The sequence below is a fragment of the Neophocaena asiaeorientalis genome, unplaced genomic scaffold (assembly GCF_003031525.2).
Source record: "Neophocaena asiaeorientalis asiaeorientalis breed wild unplaced genomic scaffold, Neophocaena_asiaeorientalis_V1.1 scaffold309, whole genome shotgun sequence".
NCBI classification, from domain to species: domain Eukaryota; kingdom Metazoa; phylum Chordata; class Mammalia; order Artiodactyla; family Phocoenidae; genus Neophocaena; species Neophocaena asiaeorientalis.
In genome coordinates, this window is record NW_020173199.1 from 135,102 (window position 1) to 150,241 (window position 15,140).

Here is a 15,140-nt window from a genome sequence, read left to right on the forward strand (position 1 = left end):
GGGAGACTGCCTTTTCTTCCTCCCTAGAGAGCTCATATCTCAATTCTGGCCAAAAGGTATTGCTTGAGTTCTGAGGTGTGGGAGCTAGAGGGAGAGATGATGGAAATAAACCACATTTTGTTTCCCTTTTCACTCCAGCAGCCTGAATGGATGGTGGAGAGCTTCACAGCCATTGTTATTGAGTCCCTCTGTCTGAACTGCCATCCTCTGACCCACCTAAGATTAACTGTACTTGTCCTGTCAGACTTGGCTTTCTGTGATCTGCAATCCCATCCCCTCTCTATTTCTTCTTAGCATCTCAAATGTAATAATTTAATTCATCCTCAGACATGTTTAACTCTCATTCTCTACCCTACTTTCATACATGTCCTCTCTTTCATTTCTCTTTTCATATGATGGGACAAAATACACCACCACGAGGCAAGCTCAGTAATGTGTATCTGCAGTGGAGTAAGTTCTCACCCAATGGCTGCACCCGTAATTTCCCTCAGTTTGATTTGCCCTCAGCTTTTGGACATTACAGACAGTTTGCATTCCTCAAGCCCAGGATCATGGCTAGTAGGGTAGTAGGGAGAAAAGTGCCTGTCATTCTCCAAAGATACGACCTGCCAACAAAATGTGGATAAGCCCAAGAAACCATTTCCAAACATGGAAACATGAGTGGATCAGTTTGGGGCAGATGGAAGTTTCTGCCAGTTCTTAATTTTGCCAATCTCCCTAGCTGATTTCTCAACCACTCAACACAGGATGAAAGGGGAAAAAATGACTTCTATTTCCAACACTTAGGCTCTATTAGAAATGATAAAAGTTTTTCCATAATAAGTAAAATAGATAATAGAAAAATTAGGGGCCTGAGGATTATCCTGAAACCCTTTACAATTATGGAGAATTCATAGCAAGGTTAAGGTTTTTTTTTTTAAGTAAGAACTGAATATTTTCATTACCTTCTCTGTTTGTAGGTACTTTACAGCTAAGTTTATTTTTGCATTGCCAGAAAATTTTTAGCTGTTCACTGATTAATGGAAGGAACATGTACCCCCAACCCAAAGGCATAAAAGTTCCAAAAATGCATTATCAATGCTTCCTTTATAAATTGACTGTCTTCTGTCACTCCGTGATTGGGGCTTCAGAAACTTTTTCTTTTGTTTTCCTATTACTTTTCTAATCAGGTTTTCTCTATTTCCTTTGCTGACTCTTCTTTCTCCTCTATTCCTAACAGTAGGTTCTCTCAGGGCAAATTTTTGGCTTTTCTCTCTGAAAGCAATCCCTCAGTGGGCTTCTCTGCTCTCAGGGATTCAGCCATTGCTTCTACGTGGATTCTTCAAATCTACAACCACATTAACAACTGGTTGCCAGTCATCCACTACATGAAAGCCTGCTCTGTCTTCAAAACAATAGATTCAAAAGTAAAATTACATCTTTTCCACAAACAAGGCCCTAGCTTGTTATCCTGTCAGTGGAGTTAAGACTTAAATGAAGGTAACATCCAAAGAGCCATATACTAGAAATTGACAAGGGATTAGAAATAAGCTTGCCTTCCTGGTGATTCACTGCATCACTTTTGGGACCAAACATTTTATGGGTTACTTAATTCTCCTCTATTGCTTTACATTTGCGTGTCAGTGATTTGATGAATATTTATTAAGCACTTACTCTGTGCCAGGTGCTGCTCTAGATGCAGGCAAACAGCAGTGAACGTGAAAGACCCTAAAGGACTTTGCAATTTTAGAGGGAAGAAGCCAATGATAAACTCATAAAAATATAAAATAAAGTACCAATAAGAGCAATATAGAGGGTAAAAACAGGCTAATGCAACAGAGCAGGGATAGGATGGGGTGGAGGCTGCTTTAGATGGGTGGTGCCTCTCTGAGGAGGTAGTATTAGAATTTACACCTGGATAACAAAGATACAGAAATGCAAAGATGGGATGCAACATACTAGGAAAAGTATGTTGCAGTCCAAAGGGAGAGTATATTCAAAGGCTCTGAGATGTGGACAAGCTTAGCATATTTGAGGAAAAGTAGAAGGAAATGAGGCAGTAAAAGGCAGGTATCAACTCATGTGGACTCTGTAGGGCATGGTTTTTCAACCTTGGCACTATTGACATTTGAGACCAGATAATTCTTTCTTGTTGGACCCTGTTTTGTGTAGTGCAAGGTGTTTAGCAGCATTCCTGGGCTCTACCCACTAGACTCCAGTAGGCTCTCCCCAGTAGTAGCAACCAAAACATGTCTCCAGAAAGTGCCAAATGTCTTTGGCATTGTGAGGGTGAAATAGTCTCCAGTTGAGAACCACTGCTGTAGGCCAAGATAAGACATTTGGATGTTAGGATAAGCGCAGTGGGAAGCTATTAGAACATCTTAGGCAGAGAGTGATAAGAAATGAGTTGCACTGTAGGACGTTTACGCTGGCTTTTGTGGAAAGAGACAAGAGTAGAGGCAGGGAAGAAATCAGAAAGCTACAGCATAAGCTTAGGTCAGACACAATGGACTGAAATGGTAGCCAAGAGGATTCATCTAGGAATTAGGTAGAGGGGGTTGAAAGGAAGAAAAGAATCAAGCATGTTGCTTAGGTTCTTTGCTGGAGCCATGAAGTAGTTGGACCTAAGCCTTAAGCCTGAGATGGTAGTGCCATTTATTGACAGGGAAGACTAGGAAACACAGCGGTGGGTGCAGGAGATAGAAATCAAGAATTCTGTTGGCCATACTAAGTTTGAGATGTCTATTAGGTATCCAAGTGCAGATGTGAAGCAGGCAGTTAGATACATGAGTGTGGCACCTCATGAGGGGGTGTCAAGATTGGAGGACAGTCAGGATTGGAGATTTAAATTTATAGGTGGAATTTGAAGATGAGAACTAGATGGGATTCCCTAGTGTATTAATTTCCTGTGGATGATATAACGAACTGAGTACACACTGGTGGCTTAACACAACACAAATGTATTCTTTCACAGTCTAGAGGCCAGAAGTCCAAAATCAAGGTGTCTGTAGGGGCTGTACTCCCTCTGGCGACTCTAGGGGAGAATCCATTCCTCACTTTTTCTAGCTGCCGGTGGCTGTCAGCAATCCTTGACTGCGGCCTTTTGGCCACACCTCTCCAAGCTCTACCTCTTTGGTCACAATGCCTCCTCTTCTGTCTGCCAAATCTCCCCTGTGTTTCTCTTATGAGGACATTTGTCATTGGATTTAGGGCCCACCTGAATAATCCAGGATGATCTCTTCATCTCAAATTCCTTAATTTAATTACATCTGCAAAGATTCCTTTTCCAAAATCAGGTAACACTCACAAATTCTGGGAATTAGGATGGTGACATCTCTTTGGGGCCACCACTCAGCCCACTACACCTAGGGAGAGAGTACAGATAGAGAAGACGAAAGGCTTGCTCCAAGGCTGGCACTCCAATGACAGCGCCTTGGAGACTCCAACACACAGAAGTTAGTAGAGGATGAAGAGCTAGGAAAGAACAGCCAGACAGTGCAGGGGCCACAGACGACTAGAGCGAGAGCCTGGGGTTCCTGTTTCTTTTCTCTCTCTCATGTTTCTTTGCACCATATTTGTCCCAGAATAACTTTGAAAGATACTCCTTGAACTGAAATGAATGTTTACAGTGATCTTCTTAAAAAGCACATTGTTCAGGCCATTAAACTTCCTTGAGCTTGTTGGAAAAACTCAGGGGTAATCATCCACACGTTTATTGCTTTAGGTGAGCACATGGAAAAAGAGAGAGAAAAAAAAACGTTTCATTTTGTGCCAAGTTTTTACTATAAAAGTAACCATCACTCTTCTTTTAATTCTTTATTCCCAAGGCACAAAGGACTAACATTTGAAACCTATTTAGCAAATTCTTTGAAACTTGTAGCAAACTTCCAAAGTTAAATTTAGGATTCAAACCTCTGTGATTGGTCAGTGAAGTGAAAGGGACAGAGAGTAATGGTTCAAGGAAACTGCTTTCCTCTGATGCCCTGATATGGTAACGGAAAATATATCTTCACTCCGGGGGAAGAATATTCATTGTCTTTTCATAAAAGTAATAGATTCAGTGTTACCAGTAACTTTAGAGTCGATACTTCTCAGCTTTACATACTAATGAACAAATATATCCTAAAACCCTTTGAATAGAAATATATCATGTAGGATCAAAATGTCATCTGTCTTACAGTATAAAAATTGGTAACTTGGAGAAATACATTTTAAATCAGAGTAAAATGAATGTATGGCATCAGAATGCAGGAACACTAGTCCTTCCCCCGCACCCCCAGGTCTGGCTCTCTTACTGGATGGCAAGGTACTCTAGGTCCTACCTCTCAAAAACTCTAGGGGGAGCAATTTGAGGGAAACTTTCAACTTTTCTTCTAGTCATCTTCCTTCTAGAAGGAGAACGATGACTGAAGCAGTCTGTTTCCTGAGATGATTGAAGACTGCAAGAGGAGGCTTGAAGAATTCTCTGTAGTTTCCCTGGGCTCACACAACCATGGACAAGTTGTAGGGCAGAGCTATTCAGGATCCTCATCCCCTCCACTGGAGATGGATTCAGTACTTGCAGTCTTGTACTTTTGACCCTCTCCTCCATCTCCCACCCTCACTCCTACCTGCCACAGGGTCCTAAGAGGTAAACAAAACTATATAAGGCTGAGTTCTGCTTGTCTAGGGCCTTACACCTCCCAATCAAGTACAAAATCCATTAAGTAATGGACCAGTCAATTAACTTGGTGTACGAAGTTGAAGACAAGTGCACTTTATCCTTAAAATCGGAGGATTTAAAGTAATATGACATGTCTGAACATCTTTGAGATCACCTCCCACCACCCCCACTACCATACACGCACCACATATATCCAAACCAATATTCTGATCTGAATAAGCATTTGGATGGTAATGTCAACTAATGGAAACATAAACAAACCACATTTTTTTGAGATGCAGAAAGGATGCAAACAATGCCTACTATTCGAGAACACAACAGAGTAAATTGAAAAGTGCCTTGAAAAATAAAAGTTAAAGCAGGAAAAGTGTCAAGGAATTGCTGAAGCTAAGAAATGATGCACGACTTGCCAAAAGTCGAAAGTTCAACAAGCAGCTCTTTGATGTGACTAGAGAATTAACTCGTCTCTGCATTGTGTTCACTACATAAGTGGAGGGGTATTTTGGCAAGAAAAGTGGCAGCAGATTCTTGGCTTTTCCCATCAGGCTCTGACAGGAGGGAGCAGCCCTGGGTTCCAGTGCAGACTCTGTGACCTTCCCCTTTTGTGACTGAAATAAGTCCTTGTCCCCTTCTGAGGCCCTCTTTCTCCATCAAAATAGGAGCAATAACAAACACACACACATTCGAAGGTTTCTTGTAAGGATAACATGTATTAGCAGATACGAAAGTGCTTTGAAAAAGTTTAAAGTTGCAAGTCATTTTATCATGTAGTAAAGGGAATCAGGATTGAGATTTTTCTGACACTACTCAGTCCTCGTAATCAACTAGGATAATCATTGTTTGCATCACACGTCCTCAGATAGTAATTAGAGTAGCTACCATGTATTTAGTGTCACATGAACAGAGCATTTAACAATAATCTTTGATATAGGGTTATTACTTCCATCTTCACAGATGACAAAAATAAAGTCCAGAGGGATTAAATGGCTTTCCAAACCACAATTCTGATAAACGGAGGAGCTGGGGTTTGAATCCAGATCCGATTCCCAGGCACATTCTCTTACGTACTAGGTCACACAGAATGAAGACCAGAGAGATGTGAAACATGGCCCCCAATTGCATGGGTGGGTGTATTGGTGGACCCCAGCCTACCTATTCTCTTCACTAATTCTCAAGAGCCTTTCAAGTCAGCAGCATCCACTAGGTCCCTGACATGGAAGATCACAGGGAACTTCCCTTGGGAGGTGCCTCCTGTGTTTGTGGGGAATGGTTTTTCCAAATAAAGATCCCACTTTCAAAGACCTTTGCCAGGACACTCTTTGGACCTATTGTGAGTGAGTTCATAAGCTTTTTATCACCATGTTATCTTCCTGCATCTATTCTCCATGTACCTAAAGAAAAGGAATAAGATCACCCAAGCTCTATGGCTTAGAAACCATTTTATTTTACTGTTGAGTTACACTTGCTTCCACCTGTCCCACCAAGCTTCCTCCCTGTTGTTTTATTATGAGTGCTCAATAAGCATTATTGATTGACTGGGTGTCTAAGTAGGGACTGATTTACCCAATAAGGAATATTTTTTTTTCAGGTTCAACAAATGTTTTGTTTGCTATTTTGATGACTACAGATAAATGTTTCCACTATGGAAAAGAAAGTTAGCACAGTACATTCTCACGACTGGGTAACGGATTTTCTGAAGTCGTTTTCATTAGGGCAAAAACTTAGAAAAAAACAACCTGAATATTGGAGGCCAGTACTTTATATAAAGTCCCTTGTAAAAACAAAACAGAATAAAAACAAACCAAAAAGAAGAGGGCAGGGCAAAATTTAAAAAAAGAAAAAGGTAAAAGACAGGGAGAAAGGACACAACGGGAGCCGACTCATTGCTCCTCTTCAGCCGCCTCTTTGGTCTCGTCCTCGGGCTCCCTGCCCTCCTTCACCGAAAGAGCTTCTAGCTTCTCAGCTACTTTCTCGGCACTGTCATTTTTGCCTGTTCCTTTCTTTTCTCTCTCTTCAATCTCTTTCCTGCATTCTTCAAACTTCGAATTTCTGTACGTTCTCGGCGTTAAGGAAGCGGATGGCCGGCAGCTCCTGCTTGGGGCGCTGGCCGGCGAAGTCGGCGTGGGTAGTCCAGACCCAGGCGCGGTCACTGCCCGCGTTCGGCTTCAGCTCCACCACCGGCATGATGCAGTGGTTGGCGCAGGTCTGGAGGGTCTCGTCCCTGCGCATGAGGAAGCGGATGGTCCCCTTCTCCTCGTGCTTCAGCAGCTTGACATGCCTTGTACCCAGCTCCTTCCCCTCCGGGAGGTCGTTCTCCGGAAGCGAACTGGAACAGCTTGGCCCGCATTGGAAAAAGCTCCTCTTCATCTTCTTCCAGCGTTTTAATTTCTTGCTCAGGAAGAGAAACTATTGGTTCAAACTGGGGGTCATGGTTGGACTCGTCGGCATTCTCGGTGGACGTGTCGTGCTCCTCGTGGGTGTCCTTGGCGGCCGCCATGAGCGCGGCGGCGGCGGCTCGGCTAGCTCCGTGGTCGCGGCCTCCGCGGCCTCCCGGCGGCCGGTCGCAGTTCCTGCCTCCGCGTCTGGCGCCGGCGCCTCCCTCCCATCCGCTCTTCCCTCCGCCCCGCGACCCGAACCCCGACCGCTGACCCCGGCGGCGGGAAACGCGCTGCCAGGAGTAATGGTGATGTTGACAAAATTACGGTAATTACAAGCTAAAAGAATGAAGTTGTGACTACTTATATCTACATTGTGTAATGAGAGTGTGCTGGTCCGGTAACTTGTTCTGTGTTCGCATGTCTCCTCCTCCTGTCTGCAACTCTTGGAGCTGTTGGCCACAGTTTACTCCTTGAAACCACTTCCTCCCTCGGCTTCCATAAAGCTTATACCATCCCGATTCTCCACAGCCTCTACTTTAATAACTGCATCTTCTCAGTTCCCTTCAAGAACTTTTCTTCCACTTCGTATTCCTCATACATGGACATTACCTCCGGTCTTATCGGTCCCCTAGCCTCTCTTCAAAATCAGTCCCCATCTATGGAGATGGCTTCTGAATCTGTCTTCAAACCCCTAATCTCTCTCCTCATTTCCAGTTTGTATCTGCTTTTCATCTGGATTCCATCTTACTCTGTGTTTCCCAGGTTAAAAACCTTTGAAATAATCTTTGATGATTTCCCTTAGGTTTCCAGAACAGTTCATACAATTCCTCCTATTTCCTTAGTAATAGTTCTAGAATGTATTATGCCTTCTTTTTTATTTATTCAAAATATATCTATTGAATTCCAGGCCCTCATCTTGAAAAATGCACAAACTTCTGAGTAAGGCCCTGTTTCCTTTTTCTTATCCCTTCTATTCTTGCACATGGTTGCCAAATTTGTATTCCCCAAATACTTTTTTTACTTTCCCACTCTTGCACTTGACCTCTTAAGACAGCTCTGCTTTATCTATGAAATGAAGTCCAAATTCTTTGCCTGAGAGTCACATCCTTGTAACATCTGGATTTAAGCAACCTTTGGAAACACATCTATTTTTCTCTGCTTGAACCTGTTGCTTTGGTTAGGCTGGTCTTCCTGTTCCTCCCCTATAGTAATGCTTTGTTCATTTTGATCTCTGAATATTGGCTCAAGCCCTTCCTCTCACCTAGAATGCCTTCTGTTCTCTCATCCAATTCTTCCAGTTAAAAAGACCCAATTCTTCAATTCTTCTCTTCCTAAAAAGCTTCTCCTGGTTACTTCAGTCCAGAGTAAAATAGGCAAGGGAAACATTCTCTAAATCTGCAGCTCTCACGGCCTCAGAGCCCATGCGCCACCTAGGACACACTATTGTGGGACATTTCATATTGTGGAACTGAGTTATCATTTAGCTTCTCACATGTGAACATTTAAATTTCCCATTATGTTGTACCTTCTCTGACAACAGAAGCGGTTTGGCATGGTGGTAAAGCGTATGAAGTCTAGAGCAAGACTGTCTGGGCTCAAGTCATCACTTACTATCTATGTGATCTTGGGCAATGTATTTTATTACACCTTAGTTTTCTCATCTGTAAAACTGTGGATAATATTATACTCCCCTCATAGACTTATCATGGGGATTCAATGAGTTAATATGTGTAAGATGCTTAGACAGTGCCCAGCACATAATAAGTACTTTGTAAGTGTTAGCTATTATTCTTCCTTATATATTTCCCCACATATAGATACATAGATAGATAAACATATCTATCTATACACACACACATTGTATCTATATCAACATCTATATCTATATATCTGAAAAAATAGTTAATCAACTAACCAGTTAATTTGGGGAGTGTGGAAATACCATCTATTTCAAGAATATATATATGTTTCTCTCTAGCTCAGTTTTGTGCCTGAATTATGCCTAGAGTTCCTTCAGCTTCTCGTTCTTTTCCTGACTTAACATGAGTGTTCTTCTAAGACAGAGAGATGGGCAGCAGACTTAATTTCAGTTAAGACTTTGACCAGAATAGAAATGCCCATTTTTAGTTGAACATCCTTTCCCATTTGAGACATAAATATTCCCTAAATGGCAATGATGAGTCTATATAAAAGGATGCTTTGTATTACAATTTGTGTTCGGTTTGGAAATAGGATCTAGGACTTTCCCCTGAAGTTAAAAACAAGAGAGAGAGAAAGAGAGAAATGGGGAAAAAAAAAAAAAAACACTTAAATGATGAAGACATTTAAGGCACATCTGTAGCCAAATTGCCTTTTTTTAAAACACCTTCTTTTGTTTTAAAGATGTGTACAGATGGTAAAATATGATTACATGAAATTTTATGTACTTAAATCTTTTAAAACACTGAAATAAAAATGTGATTTTATAACATAACACAGTAAAACCTACATGAGAAGAGCATACATAATTGGTGATGCTAAGGAGAAGTTACAGGCAGAATCTGAGGAGAGAGCTATAGACACCATGTAGACAGATATGGGCCATGTGTCAGGAGGGGGGAGATGGACAAGGACCTGAGCAGGAATCCTGGCCTTCTGGGAGGGGTGAAGGGGACACAGGATCTGTTCAACCTTTCTGCATTCTAATGCACTCTTCACCAAGCCCGGAGGAGTTCAGTTTTGTTGGAGAAAAATTCACTGGAGAGGACCAAGAGAGATCAGTACCTCTGATTCTCCATGGAACTCATCAATACTCAATTTCACGCTGGCTTATGGTCTTCACTTTGGTTATCTTTGGCAGTCTATATTAATTCCTAGGAGTCTATAATAAGCAGGGTGGTTCTGCAGTTACACATGAAAATTATGAAAATACAACAATAGGTATTATACATGGCACAAAGTGTTCAAAGCTTCATGGTATGCACAATTATGAGCAATTTTTGATTTTCAAAAGGAATGGCTATAGTTGGAGAAAGGTTGGGTCCTGCAGAATCTCTCCTGTTCTTGCCTGAAGTTAATACCCTCTAACACCACTTCTGAGACCCCTATGCCTTTAGTCATTAATTAGTGCATTCAAATAATCAATGAATAATGAGCACCTATCCTGTCCCAATGTGATGAATCCTATGAAAGGAGAAGTACAGGGTATTGGTGAACTTTAGAAACAATGGTGTGCCCATTAAAAGCTTCAAATTATAATAAATGCAGGAGAACTTTTATCATTTTCTCTGAACTCTCAACATAGTTTGGATGAATCAGCTAAACATTTTAGTTCAAAATGAATCATGTGTTTAAACTCATATGTGAGGGTTAAAAAAGGGTTGTCTTCCTACCCCTTATTACAAAACTTCCGTTAAATGAAGTGCCAAGGTCACTTATTAGTTATGCTAATGGAACTACAACCTTGTTTTCTTTCTTTTCGCCTTAGGTTCTTGGGGTGGGGGGAGGCAGAAGGACTTATTTAAAGGAAAAAATGTAGGCTTTGCAGGGTTCTGCGTTAGAATTCTGACTTTCCTAGTTTCAATCTGTATCTACAACTTTGAAAATTACTCAACGTCTCTGAACTTCAGTTTTCTCTTCTATAAAATTGGCATAATAATAATTCCTTCCAGGGTTGTTGTAGGACTAGAAATAAAGCTTTATAAAGCACCTGGCACAGTGCCTGAAACTTTATAAAACACTTCATAAATAGTATATGTTAGTATCATTGTTGAAAGCTACCAAATTCTCCTTTGTTGACTTGTATGTGTAATAATAGAAGGTGCCTAATTGTTCTATCTGGAAAGATGAATTAAATACCTACCATTCAATGTGATCAACTAAAATACCAACAAAAACAACTGAATAGTAAGATTTAATACTTGTGTTTACAGATTGCTATTACCTTATTTCTGGCATTTTTTTTTTTACCAATCTACATTCTTACTGGAATGGTATTTGAGAATTATATGTAAAATCAATGAGTTAATTCAGAATACATAATTACAAGTAACTCGGATTCAGACAGAATATCCCCTTTTCTCATAAGTAAAAAGTTTAGTGTTGAATATTATATAAGAGAAAAAAAGAGAGCTATTTCACTAAATTCAATACCAGAAGAAGGAATAAGCTATATGTGATAAATGAAGTCTTGGTGAATTTATCTCTACTGAAAATGCCTGTTGCTCTGGTTAGGCATCTTGCATATCTTATCTGTAGTCTATCTTCATAATCATCTTCAAAGTGGTATAGGGAGATTTCCGCCCCCACTTCTAATTTTTCCAGGGTGGGGAGGTGGGGACCTGTTGTCTCCTCTTTACCACTCTTCACTCACTCTTGGAGGAGGAGGAAGAGGGCCTTGCCTGATGGTTGAGACTGGGAGCAGGGACTGGGCAAGCCCAGCTCAAGTCACACCTCCTCTTGCTCTTCCCAGCTCAGGAGACACCTTACCCAGGATCTGTTCTCAGCTAGATCATGTGATAAGTTTAGAAGAGTGGCTGGGAATTCCCTGGCGGTCCAGTGATTAGGACTGCTCTACACTTTCACTGCCAGGGCCCTGGTTCAATCCCTGGTCAGGCAACCAAGATCCCACAAGCCACAAGGCAGGGCCAAAAAAAAAAAAAAGCAGGTTCTTTGCCTGAGCCTGGGTGAGGAAGTTTAATGGTGGGATGAAATATTAAGAAGCTCATTATGTCTATCCACCTTGGCTACATCCTCAAATTCAGCTTAATTTAGTTTAGTTTTTTTTTTTTTTTTTTTTTTTGCGGCACGCGGGCCTCTCACTGTTGTGGCCTCTCCCGTTGCGGAGCACGGGCTCCGGACGTGCAGGCTTAGCGGCCATGGCTCACGGGCCCAGCCACTCCGCGGCAGGTGGGATCTTCCCGGACCGGGGCATGAACCCGTGTCCCCTGCATCGGCAGGCGGACTCTCAACCACTGCGCCACCAGGGAAGCCTTTAATTTAGTTTTTAAAAGTTTTTATATTTAAATCTTCATCTGTTTCCTGTGTTTTGCTTCTTAATTGTTTCCAATCTCTTGGCCACATCCTCAAATGCAGTTTAATTTAGTTTTTATATTTAAATCTTCATCTGTTTTGCTTCTTAATTGTTTCCAATCTCAAGACTAGATATAATTTGCATTTTATGATGCAAAAACTTATGTTTGGAGAAGTAACATATATAGCCCAAGATTACACAGTAAACAGCTGAGTTAGAATTCCAGCCCTGGCCCACTTTACTGTACACTTTAGTTTCTTTTCAGGATACAATGTTGCCTTCTTTTTGTTGAACAGTAAAAATAACATAACAGCAGTAATAAAACTCCTGGTCCTATTTGGAAGCTATATATTTTCACACTTGCGCCGCAACAAACTTGCTATCTCTTTATGTACTGGTCCCGTCTGGTAACAGAAAGTGTCTGCTCTGAACTTCCGTCCTTATATTCTGTCTCTGCACAAACCAAGTACATAGAGAAAGAAGACAGGAGACAGACTTAATTAGGCCATAATGTTAGTCAAATCCTCCCTCCCCCAGCTCCCTCCAACATATCTCAGGGTTTAGGACTAGTGATTTTTCTAGATTTATCTATGCAATAGCATGAAGCCTTGAATAACTTTATACTTGGGTAAAACTTTCTACGTACTTGTGTAGAAATGGACCTTCAGAGTGCCTGGTTACATTATTTGCACACTTGAATATCTTACTCCTTTTCCACAGCTGATTTAGTTTATGGTTCTGACTTTCTGGGACACAACCCTGTATTAACTGTATTTAACTACATTAACTGTATCTTCTTATCTTCTATATTCTTGATGCTCTAACATCGGGGACCTCACGGACTAGAGAGGGACTGCCTCTCCCAAGTTAGCTAATTCCTAGAGATAGTGAACAACGTGCTTTGCCTTTGAGCACAATGTTGATGCAGAGCAACCGATTCTGAGCGCACACCCCCACCTGCCTCCTCTGTTCAGTGCTCCAGGAGGCAGCACTCCTCTGCCCTAATCAGCTCAGGACCAGGTACCAGACAGCGAGGGGCCACCTTGATAATCCAGAGCCCTCCAAGATCATCCAGACTATCCAATCCTAAACCTGCTCACCTGGCCTTTCCCATTCCCTCCCTGGAAAGCACCGTAAAGGCTTTGCCCAAGGTCTCCCTCTCGCCCCTCCTCCTGACCAACCCCGGTTGTTCCCCATGTGGCCCTTCATGGTATGGCATGTCCCCTCCCCTTGGGAACTGTGAGTGACAAACTACAGTTGACCCTTCAACAACACTGTGTGGGTTCACATATATGAGAATTCTTTCCAACAGTAAATGTAACAATACTCCAGGATCCGTGGTTGGTTGAATCCAAGGATGAGGCACCGTGGATACAGAGGACTGACTATAAGTTATGCGTGATTTCCAAATGCAAGGAGGGTTGGAGCCCCTAACTCCCACTTTGTTCAAGGGTCAACTATATCTTTTCAATGGCAATTATCTCCCGATCTTTTGGCCTTACCATGTCTGAATATAAACAAAATCCTGAGTACATTTAAAACAAATCCGTACCCTTGCAAATAGCAAAAGAATACATGCAACCATATATATATTTTAATATACTTGCCTTTTTGTAGCAAAGTTATACTACAAATATACTATATATTCAAGTCTTAAGTTATACTGTAAAGCTGTATTACCATAAATTAATGAAATAATAATTTTCTATGATTCTTTAGATAAAATACTATTGAGACAAGGATATGGAGGTTGTTTTCTATTGTGATTTCTTTTAATGGAATGTTGTTTTCTGAACTTCATTACATGCATTTGATAGTGGTTTAGAGTGAAAGCAATTTGAAGCCACCTGGTTGCCTTACAGATTCAAATGGAATTTTTCTGTAAGCTTCATGAAGACAGGGGTTATTTTCAATATAAATATTATGAAGCCAGAATGAAACAAAACAAATTATAATTTTTATGTACATTCTAGAGGAAAAATGCAGGATAGCATTACTCAATACTATATGTAAAAGCACCTAGCTAGGTGATCAACATGTAGTAGAATTTTTTTTTTTTTTTTTTTTTTTTTTGCGGTACGCGGGCCTCTCACTGTTGTGGCCTCTCCCGTAGCGGAGCACAGGCTCCGGATGCGCAGGCTCAGCAGCCATGGCTCACGGGCCCAGCCGCTCCACGGCACGTGGGATCTTCCCGGACCGGGGCACGAACCCGTGTACCCTGCATCGGCAGGCAGACTCTCAGCCACTGCGCCACCAGGGAAGCCCAGTAGAATTTTTAAATGCTATTTTTCCCTACCAATATCTATAAGAGCACCCAAAAAGATTTGTGTTCCATTTTAGAGGGAAGTTGAAGTATTGAAAACTAACAGCAGTCTACCAGGGTTAGGGTAGTATTTCTCAACCTTTTTTCATGATCATTTTCTAAGGGAGTCTTTTTTCCTAATTGTCCCCAACCCATGAAATGCTAATGCTACAGATATACTACACACATGTGTACGTGCTGTGGTCCTCTGGAGGCCCACAAACCAGTACAACAGCTAAGGTATTTTTTTGCCCCTAGAGAACTAATTTTTACCCCCATGGGGGCGATCTCACCTCACTGATAGCCAGTGAGAATACATGGTTAGAGTTACCAATGGTTCTTAACCCTGGCTACTCAGTAGAACTACCTGAAAGGGATTTAGTTACCAGGTCCCCATTCTGAGATTTTTATGTAATTCATCTGGAATGGGACCCAGGCTTTGTTATTTTAAAACTCTCCAATGGGTTAGATCTAGAAAGATCCTTTACTGCTAACCAGAGAGAAGCAAGTCTAAGTGCTTATTCAATACTTTAAGCCTGTGACAAGTTAATCAAGTAACATGACATGGTGTGTTTGTGATTTACCTTCATTGTAAATTGACATATAATACATCAATTCTTTCACACTGTAATAAAAACTTGTATATTTATATGAATGTCCCATGTACAATTAGGGGACAAATGTGGTGGAGAAAGTGAGCAATGATCATGATTCCGGGAATGTGGTATTTAAAGGAGGAAATCCCCCCTTTTCATTTTGGGGCAGCAGAGGGACATTACCTGGGGCAGGAGCATGCTCAGTTGACAC

General features: G+C 41.4%; 2 protein-coding genes and 1 pseudogene across 10 annotated transcripts in view; 1 reads left to right on the forward strand and 2 right to left on the reverse strand.

Moving 5' to 3' along the window:
* Window positions 1-15,140, reverse strand: part of SYNPO2 (synaptopodin 2) — a 170,489-nt gene that overhangs the window by 98,676 nt on the left and 56,673 nt on the right. The gene's annotated exons all lie outside the window — the stretch shown is intronic.
* The window catches only part of LOC112399506 (uncharacterized), a 130,752-nt gene that overhangs the window by 51,728 nt on the left and 63,884 nt on the right, over window positions 1-15,140 (forward strand). The window lies entirely within an intron of this gene.
* Window positions 6,523-7,209, reverse strand: LOC112399509 (ran-specific GTPase-activating protein pseudogene; annotated as a pseudogene).